This window comes from Herpailurus yagouaroundi, unplaced genomic scaffold, assembly GCF_014898765.1.
Source record: "Herpailurus yagouaroundi ecotype Mexico unplaced genomic scaffold, PumYag 160, whole genome shotgun sequence".
NCBI classification, from domain to species: Eukaryota; Metazoa; Chordata; class Mammalia; order Carnivora; family Felidae; genus Herpailurus; species Herpailurus yagouaroundi.
In genome coordinates this window covers 35,092,322-35,101,878 of record NW_024412401.1, presented here as the reverse complement: position 1 = coordinate 35,101,878, position 9,557 = coordinate 35,092,322, and the positions used below count along the sequence as shown (strand labels likewise).

Sequence of the window (9,557 nt, the reverse complement as noted above, 5' to 3'; positions counted from 1 at the left end):
GAGGGGGCGGGCGAAGGGTCGGGCGCGGGGAGCTACCGCGCTGCGGGAGGCCAGCCCCGGGGCGGCGGCGGCGGGCGCAGGTAAAGGGGAGGGCGCGGCGCGGGGCGGGGGACGGCGCCCCCTGGGCGCCGAGCCAGCGGCCGCCGAGTCGCCTGAGCCGCCACACGGCGCGCTCGTCTCGCGCCGTCCCGGGGCAGACGGGCTTTGTGGCTTTGCGTGCGAGTGTGCGAGCGAGTGTAAGTGTGTGTGCGCGCGCGCGCGCTCGCCTGTGTCGGCTGTGGGTGGGCGTGCGCGCTTGCGAGCTGGCCAGCGGGAGGCGAGGCTCCCCTGGTCTCCCCGACCAACCAGTTGACCGAGCCCCGGGAGGGAAGTTGCCGCAGCCGTCCGGGCCGCCGGCCCTTCCGTCCCCCGGCCAGGTCAGTGCGCCCCGGGGCCCGCGCTTTGTGCAGCGTCTGCTGCCCGGACCCGCCCAAGTGACACGTAGGTGGCCTCGGGTTACCTGGGTCTGGGTGGGAGCGCGAGGAGGCTTGCGGGGATGGGGGGACCCGAAATTGCCCCAAAGCCGGGCCCAGGTGGACGTGGAACCCTGGGGCTCCCCGCGCCCCGCAGCCCGGAGCGCCCGCACTGCTTGCTTCTCACCGACTGCTTCGTAGTCTCTCCGGGGCTGCGGACTTTAAACTTAGTTTCTGTCCAGCCGCCTAACAAACACGCTTAGCAAGTAACTGGGAAATTGAAGGCAAGGGAGGCACCTGGCTTTGAGTTGGTGGTTTTGAAACCGACAGGCTCGTTTGGTTTGTGTAGGACTAGCTTGTTATGAATGGATTTAAATTTTTTTCTTGTTTTTTTTTCTTTGCTGCCATTTGGCCTTTGATATGTAAGGGATGACGGCACCCAGGACTTGTTGCTGCCTTCAGCCTGGGGCCTGAGATTGTTGTTCTCCGTTGCTACTTCTCTTTCCTTTCTTTTTTGCTGAAATCTGTGGAGTTTTCATAAGTGTGAGTTTTCAGTGAATGCGTCGTTTCCCATTGGAATAGATGCATATTTGCAAACCTGAGTATTGGAAACATGTAACTGCAGTTATTAGAGTAAAATCCTTTATTCCTTCAGGCTCTAACAGTCCGTGTTTTTCACGTATTTGCGTAAGTGTTGTTGGCCCAGCCTAAGCATAACTGTGAAGCCAGTGGTCTGTGACTCAAAGCCTGTGATTCTGGTTCAAGTAAGACTACATGGGGGGGGGGGGGGCGGAGACCAAAGTTCTCCTAGGAAGTGATTCCCTTGTCAAACAGAAGACTGAGCCCGAAGGGAAAAGAGTATATACTGGAGTTAGGGGCTATGTGGGCCGAACTGAATTACATTAACACTCACACTCTGCCATCTAGTTGTTTCTGCCCTTGGTTCTCTAAAAAGGGGTAGGAGTGAGCAAATTTGCCCCAAATGCAAAATTGTGAATAACGACTAGCATCGTAAGTATGTTAAGGCTGTGTTTTCTTGACACCGGTTAATGTCAGGGTGAAGAGCTGAGTAACAAGGGAAAGAGGGTAGCTGGAAGGCAGGGGCGGAATGAAGAGCCGGGCGGGAGGAGTGGGTTGTCATGATCTGAGCCCCTTGGCGCGCCGCGTCCCCTAGCGGTTCCACCTCAGCCGCTCAGGTCAGCTTGTCCTTCATCTCGGAGTCCTCATCTGGAAAATGGAGGGATGTGATGATCTTTGCTGTTCTTTCCAGCTTCCCCAAGTAATTAGAAACTGGTGGTTGGTTACCCCATGTTAGAACCATAGGAAAAGAGTAAGGGAAAGTGTGGACGGGTTATTCCAGGAGGGACGTGACAGGACAAGAGGGCTAAAGGTACAAAACCTGCAGTGGGAGATGCTTGGAGGGGGAAGAGCCTTGACCGGGGGGTTGATTTGCCTCTGTTGTTTCTTTCCTTCTCCAAAAGAGCATCAACAGGACTCCCTCACCCCCATTCAATCTTCCATTATCCTATTAAAGTGAGTGAACCTGCTTAGCCGTAAGGCTGATATGAAGGTGAGTGATGTCTGTAGTCCAGCCTGACCGACTTCCCGTTTACATCATTGTCCTCAGATCAGCAGCTGCCCAGTGCTGTGAGCACTCGAGGATCTCAGTGTCCCTGTGAGTGATGGAGAAAAATACACAGATGGGAGCTTACAGGGCAGCCTTTTCAACAACTTGCATTTTGAAGCTTCTGTTTTTGCTTGAAGTTAATATTTACCGAACGGTGATTTCATTTCTTTTTTAAAAAAATTATACCCCAGACTTTTCGAGGTTTGAATCTGTTCTGTTAGACCTATTGGAAAGTTCAAAGAAAGTAAAACTCTCACTTGCTGAGTCTTTTTGATACATAATGGCCTTCAGTCTGAAGTTAGTGATTTTTAGTGCCAAGAATCTTATTTCAAATGCTTAGTAAGGAAAGTTGCAATCTGGGCAGAATACACTGTATCATTTTCACTGGGAAGCCCCAAGGGTTCAGCAAATAGCAAGACTTGAAATTTAGTTTGAGGTCAAGATTTTAATGTCTGTGCTTAATGTGTGGCTTGTTTTCCTTCTCTTTAGTTTTTTTGGTACCCATATTCGTACACACTTGAGGAACATGATTTATTTTAAAAGTGAAGTGTGATGTCATAAAACTGGGAACATAAGCTGTTGGCTTAAAGTCTGAAAGTTTGCTCTGGCCTCGTTAACTCAGCATCATACTACTTGGTTTCTTATTTTTACATATCATGTTACCCCGCCGCCCCCCCCACCCCATCTCTGTTGTGTTATTATTTAAATATCTCATGGAGGAACTCTTATGGATGTCTTAGAAAGTTGGGAGAAAAGGAGGAAATTTTAATTGAATAAGCAATTACTGAATTCCTTCTATAGTGGCAGACACAAAGATGATGAAAAGGAGGCTCTAGAAAGAGCTGCATTGCAGAGAAAAAGCATGTAGCTAATTCCATTATGTAGTAGCTGGATGGTGGCTGTAGAATCCAAGAACCCTTGAGATGCTAGGGAATGGAAGGCGAACTTCTGACTCGGGAAGACTTCGCAGAAGGGCCTTGAAAGATGAAAATGATATGTCTCTTGAAAGACAAATGGTTGAGAGTGAAGATGTAGTTGGAGTCTGGGGTAACGAAGGTTGGAAAGGTTCCAGGCAGTAAGTTGTGGGGGGTGCAGGAAGCCAGTGAGTGACACCTATTGGGGCATTGCGAGGGGCGGGATGTTTCAAAGGGCTGAGCTTTTATTCCTTTCCATTTTTAAAAAACGTTTATTTTCAGAGAGACAGAGACAGCATAAATGGGGGAGGGACAAAGAGAGAGAGAGAGAGAGAATTCCAAGCAGGCTTCGTGTTTGCCAGTGCAGAGCCCTGTGTGGGGCTCAAACCCATGAAACTGTGAGCTCATGACCTGAGCCGAAGTCAAGAGTCAGTCACTTAAACGACTGAGCCACCCAGGCGGCCCTATTCCTTTCCAATTTGTTGTAATTCATGGCTGGTGAATTTCAGGGCAATGCTGCCTGCTTATCCAAATTATATACAAAGTATAGGATAAACAATACGTAGTTTCTTCCTCCATAGTCCTGCCAAACTGGTAGTGTGGTCTTTTGAGAAATTTAATTTAGTAAAAATTAATGATGGTGGGATGCCTTTTGAGCATGTGAGTTAAAATCACTCTCCAGGCACAGAGCTGACCAAGAAAGCATTTTGTTTTGTTTAGGGAAGGGCCTGCTGGTTAATGCTAATTTAAACATGACTGTAATGGCAACCAACATTCTTGACCCTGTTTATGTTATACATAGTATTTAACGACAGTGGTTGAATATTTGTGGCACAGAAGAGAAAGAATTATTATTAGTTTCAAAATGGGGCTCATGCCCTTGTAAAGGGTCATGGGGGGATGATCCAGTGAGGAGGTGGGGAGAGAGCATCACTCTGGGTACTGCAGTGAGGGCTGACACAACTCTGAAAATTCTTTAAATTTAATTCCAGTGGAAGTAGCTTAATGGTGTAGACTGATACTTTTTTAAGAATCTCCTTTTCTGATCATCTGTTTGTCTCCTTCTAAATCTCTAGAGCTAAGGTGTCTAGTTCATTACCTCTCTGGATAGGAACAATCTCCATGGGATCTATTTGAGAGACAGGCATTCTGTGCATTTCTTTTCACACCACAATAGCCTCATGTCACAGGTGGGAATGGGTGGCTTTTCAGCTGTGTGTCAAAGGTGGGACTGGTTGGGGCAAGTCTTCTAATTGCCTTGAGTCTGGAGGTGCTGGGCTGCCCAGCCACCCTACTAAGGGGAGATGAGGTCAGCTTCTTTCTTACTGTCTTTTTTTTTTTTAATTTTTTTTTTTAACATTTATTCATTTTTTGAGACAGAGGGAGACAGAGCATGGGAAGGTCAGAGAGAGAGGGAGACACAGAATCTGAAACAGGCTCCAGGCTCTGAGCTGTCAGCACAGAGCCCGACGTGGGGCTCGAACTCACGGACCGCGAGATCATGACCTGAGCCGAAGTCGGACACCCAACCGACTGAGCCACCCAGGTGCCCCCTTACTGTCTTTGAATACAATTTGAATGAATGATCCTCCACCAGGTTATCTTTTGCAGGGCAACTGGAATTTGGCATGTTTAGTTCATTCATTTGAAGGAGTCCAGGATTCATATATTTCATTTCTTAGAAGAATGCATTTTTTGTTTCTTTGATTTTTTGGGGAGTGAAGAAGGAAAGGGGGGTGGTGATTGTGATTTTATTTAAATACTCCCCCCCCTTTTTTTCTCCCTTTCCCCTGCAGGGTTAGTATGGATTCAAAATCGTGTTGTTATTACTGACTTATGGGGGTGGGGCAAAGAAAATTATCTTAGTACTTTGATGTTAACTCCTGTTATCTGATCAGTGCTAGAAATTTTAACCTTGAAGTTCATGTAAAATTCAAATTTCTTTCAGAAATGAAAGTGGACTGTTTTACTGTGTGCATGGATTTAGGTTATAATTTATTTTATTTTCATAGTACTGTTTTTAAAAAGTGCTATAATGATAGGGCAGACTCTTAACTTTAGTCCAGAGCTAAAACAAACGTGTACAAGCCTGAATGAGGTAGATCAGGCTGTGTTTGTTGTATTTAATATGGAGATAAAACAATTTCAAAACCAGCCTGTCTCTCTAAAAGAGAAAAAGTTTGACCAATAACACCTCTGACATGGATCTCTTTGCAGGGCAATTTCCATGATGGCCGTGATGGGTGCCTATGCTTTTGAAGGTTTAGGACTCTTTATGCAGAGAGTGCTACTGTGGAGCATTTCTTTGTAGCAAGTTTCCCTTTATCCATCTTCTTAAATATCAAAACGATGGACTAGATTTGATATCATGTAAATATGCTATCCTCAATTTTCTTTCTCCATGTTGAAGTGGTTCTCCTTGACCAATCCCTAAGCTTCCTTCATTCTGAAATTCTGCCCTAAGAGAAGGATATTCCTGGCTCTGAAGAAGGAGAAATGATTGAGGGGCAAAGGAGACCAGTTCTCTTCAACATGAGCAGCACTGAATTGACTGTTGTATAACAAGCATTGTGCTAGGTACTCAGTGCTGGGAGTGGGGATAGGACTCCTACCTTCCAGGAGGTACAGGCGTGTTAACAGATTCATTGTAACAAGCGTTTCAGTGCAGCAAGTGTGAGGAGCAAGATGAACACATGGCACTATGGGAGCACCAGAGAGGGACACCTGACCCTCAGAGGTGTGGCGGTGGTGGTAAGGGCCAGGGTCAGGGAAGGCTGCTGGAGGGTTAGGATCTGGAAGGACCCTAGGAGATACATCAAGAAACCCAAAAGAGAAAAGAAGGGATCAAGATAGAGGGAATCACTAGGCTTTGTATTTACAGATTTGCTATTGTCGGGTAAGTCAAAGTTTTTCTTTTTGTACTGTAAAATGGGAGTAAGAACTGACATTATCTGCTAATTCTAGTTTTCATTTACTTGTTCCTTGATTTAATCTTTTATTCATTTATTCGCTCCATATTCAATAGATATTTGTTGCACTCCTACCATATACTGGGAAATTGTAGAAAACAAGACATGTGCGATTTCTTTTCAGGGAGCTTGCATTCGACCATGTTATTTTAATGGAAGTTCTTTTGAAATGCTTCAAATATCGAGCATGTTTGTTGAATTCTTCTTCTACTGGAGTCTCGGTGGCTTCGAGTAAGTTAGCTTTTCCCTTGGAAATGGGAGAAGAAGGAGGTAGAGCCTGGTATTCTCATTGTCATTTTATAAACTTGAAGTGTTTTGCGAGGATTTACCTGTTCATGTCAAGTCTAGAGACAGATGGAGCTGTGCCGTATCCATAATCTTGGCCTCTTTCCATCTCATTTTGGATATTCTCGATTTTGACCCAACCTGTTTGAGTTTCTAGATTTATGACTTCCTAGAATAATCCAAATCTAGTGTTCATTCCGAAATCAGAATTATTTTGAGGTCACGCGATGATGGTTCTTTGCTGTTAATGCATTTTACTTATCTTGTTTAAATCGCCGAGGGAATGAACACAGTAGGAAGTGTTCTAACCAGAAGAAGGGTGCTGCGTTCATTTACAAAAAGAATTGGGTTTTGTAATGATGCAGATGGTGTAGATGTGTTTAAAGCAAATGCAATAACCTTCCTCTGCTCCTTTAACTTTACCCACGTGATGTACCTCCTTTGTCAACAGTTTGTTACAGAGCCTTCTGGACTTGTAGTGTTGCCTGCACAAAGCTACAAACATGTTTGTGTATGTACATATTTATATGTGTGTGCACGGGTATGTTTGTGTATACCCAAACACCTGTTTGTATGTGTGTGTGTGTGCACACACTCGCTCCTGCCTTGTTCCTTCTAGAGAGTCTCCTTGAGGCTGCCACCATGCCTCAGAAGTGTGAAGTCCCCAAAGCACGTGTGACTCTTCTTGACTCTAAACGTGGTATTACTCAGCGAAGTTTCTGTCAGAGAGAGATGAATGTCTGGCTGTTCTGAACAGGGAACAAGAAAATGATTTCCAGCTGCGTGACAAGCAAGACAAGAAGTATCCTTGCAGAGAATGTTATTCTCACAAGGACTCTGCTTCATCTGGATCTTGGGTGTGGGGGGAGGGGCGGTGCGGAGCACGTGTTTGGCATGTGCGGACCTTTTGTTAGGTGGCAAACAGGGCGTCTGTGGCGGGCCCCTGACTACACTGAACAGAAGGCAGGTTTCATCGCACCAGTGTGCAGTGAGGACCCCTCTGAAGTCGGTGATCGGGTGGTGAGGGTGGCGGGCTCTTGCTCAGGGAGCATCACAACTGAAACAGAATCGCCTTTTGTGAAGGGGCTGCTTGGCCATCTTGGGCTGTGACTTGTTGGAAGAGGGGTTATTGTCCTGTTAAGAAAATGAGGCATTCATTGTGGATTCCTCGGTGTTTATTGTATTTCCATACAGAACTGCTTGCTGTCCTTGGGGGAGACACAGAGACCTAGAGGTTCAAAGGCTAGGGCAGGATGGCTGGCTTCCAAATCCAGCAGAATCTGTTCTCTGGTCACTTTATCTGAGACCCTGTCAATTCAGTTGCATGCGGCTTCTGTGGTTAAGTTCTTCTCACGGTCCGCTGAGGACACTAAAACGCACACGTGAATGCACGCACACACATACATACACACACGCACACACGCACACACACACACACACACCCCAAGAAAGTGTGGTCCCTGCTCTCAAGTAGCTCATAAACAGAGATAGCCCTGGAAACAAATCCCTCAGATCAGGTAGACAGTGATAAATATTTTCAACTGTGGTTTAAACAAAGTGCCATCTGAATATCTGAGGGTGGAGACAGTATCTCTGCCTTGGAGTGAAGGAAGGAGTTGCAGTAGGATTCTGGCCTCGGTGCACAAGTTGGCCGAGAAGCTCGGTGCACAGGGAACAGCAGAAGGCCCAGGCACTGAGTGTGAGTGACAGGTTAGGGTTTGTGGCAGAGTGGTGGTATGCTTTGGGACAACCTTGCAGTGCCAACAGAAGGGTGTAAAGCCACTGGGACCATTAAAAAAAGAAGAAGAAAAAAAAGGACATTTGTTGCCATTAGCAGGTGGAACATGACAGTATGAGGAATTCTTCCAGCGAGGCGTGTTGGTTTTAGGCAGAGATTTTCAGTGGATAGGTGGAAATTTGAGTTGGAAGCTTAGCTGAGAGATCAGAGCTTGGCAGTATTGGGGGGTGATTGTGACATGTCAAAGTCAATTGTACCAGTGAAATTTATGGGATAAGCTGAAGAGAACTTTTAGAGTGAGAAGAGCCATATATGGTTGGTGGTTTTTTTAAAAATATAACAAAAATCTCCCCTTGCCCCTTTATTGAGGCATAATTGACAAACAAAATGGTAAGATATTTAAAGTGTACAGTGCGATGATTTGATATATGTATACATTGTGAAGGCGCCCTCCTCCCATCAATATATTTGGTGTTTTAACAAGGACAAGATGTATTTTGATTCTTTAGGCTATTTTTTCTTTCTAGTAGGTGATTGAAACAGACTTCTTGGTTATCAAGCATTCACTGAACACCCACCGTGGATTCTCTTGATGGGATGATACAAAGGGGTAGAGTTCCAGCTTGATGTTCCTGTGGGTGCATAAAAACTCCTGAAACCATCAATTCCAGAAAGGGAAAGACAGTTCTGAAACTAATTAGAACACTGGTCGTGGTTTGGGGGCTGAGAGGAATTGCAAAATATAATTTTAATTTACTGTAGGAATAGCAGCAGTGAAAGCCCCATTACTGTCATTGCTACAGTAAAAGACAAGCCGAGAAACTCAGCAAACTCTGGGAACCCCACTATGTTAAAGACCTGACAGAGAAACTCCCGACAGGTTTGTTGTGGGGATTTATAAAATCTGATCAAGTAAATGTAAGCTTCCGTTACCTAAGTAAGGTGTAAGTAGGATATGGTATAACTCTGCTGTTTTCTTGGTTTAAACAAACAAACAAAAAAACCTTTTCCAATTAACAGCGTATTTCCATTTTATACACTTATGTTGGCATGGCTTCTTGCATGTAAGAGAACAAAGATAAATCTGTTCTTAGTTGTTTTCTTTCTAAGCCATTATCATTATGATTCTTTAAAATTATACTCTTTTCCATTTGATAGTAAGAACAGAACATGCTCATTTTAGAATTTGGACAGTACAGGAGACTCATCCATAGTTCTGCCACTCAAGAATAACTTCCTCATTTCAGGGTGCCTGGGTGGCTCTATCAGTTGAGTGTCCAACGCTTGATTTTTGCTCAGGTCTCGCTACTGTGAGATCAAGCCCTGAGGTTCTACACTGAGCATGGACCCTGCTTGAGATTCTCTTTCTCTCTCTAACCCTCCCGTGCCTGTGTGCGCTTTCCCTCTTTCTCAAAAAAAAAATTGATTAAAAAAATAAAAAATTAAGATGAAAGAATAATTTCCTCATTCCATTTTGGGAAAATTTCTTGCAGTTTTTCAAATATTTGACCTCATCAAATATTCAGTAGCATTTTCTGCATTGTATCGTAAGTACATCTGCCATTAACATCT

General features: G+C 45.0%; 1 protein-coding gene across 1 annotated transcript in view; it reads left to right on the top strand.

Moving 5' to 3' along the window:
• The first annotated feature begins 261 nt into the window (after window positions 1-261).
• Window positions 262-9,557, top strand: part of LPAR1 (lysophosphatidic acid receptor 1) — a 134,732-nt gene continuing 125,436 nt past the window's right edge. Inside the window, exon 1 of the mRNA XM_040481949.1 lies at window positions 262-480. The gene's annotated coding sequence lies outside the window, so the exon portion shown is untranslated. The remainder of the gene's footprint in view (window positions 481-9,557) is intronic.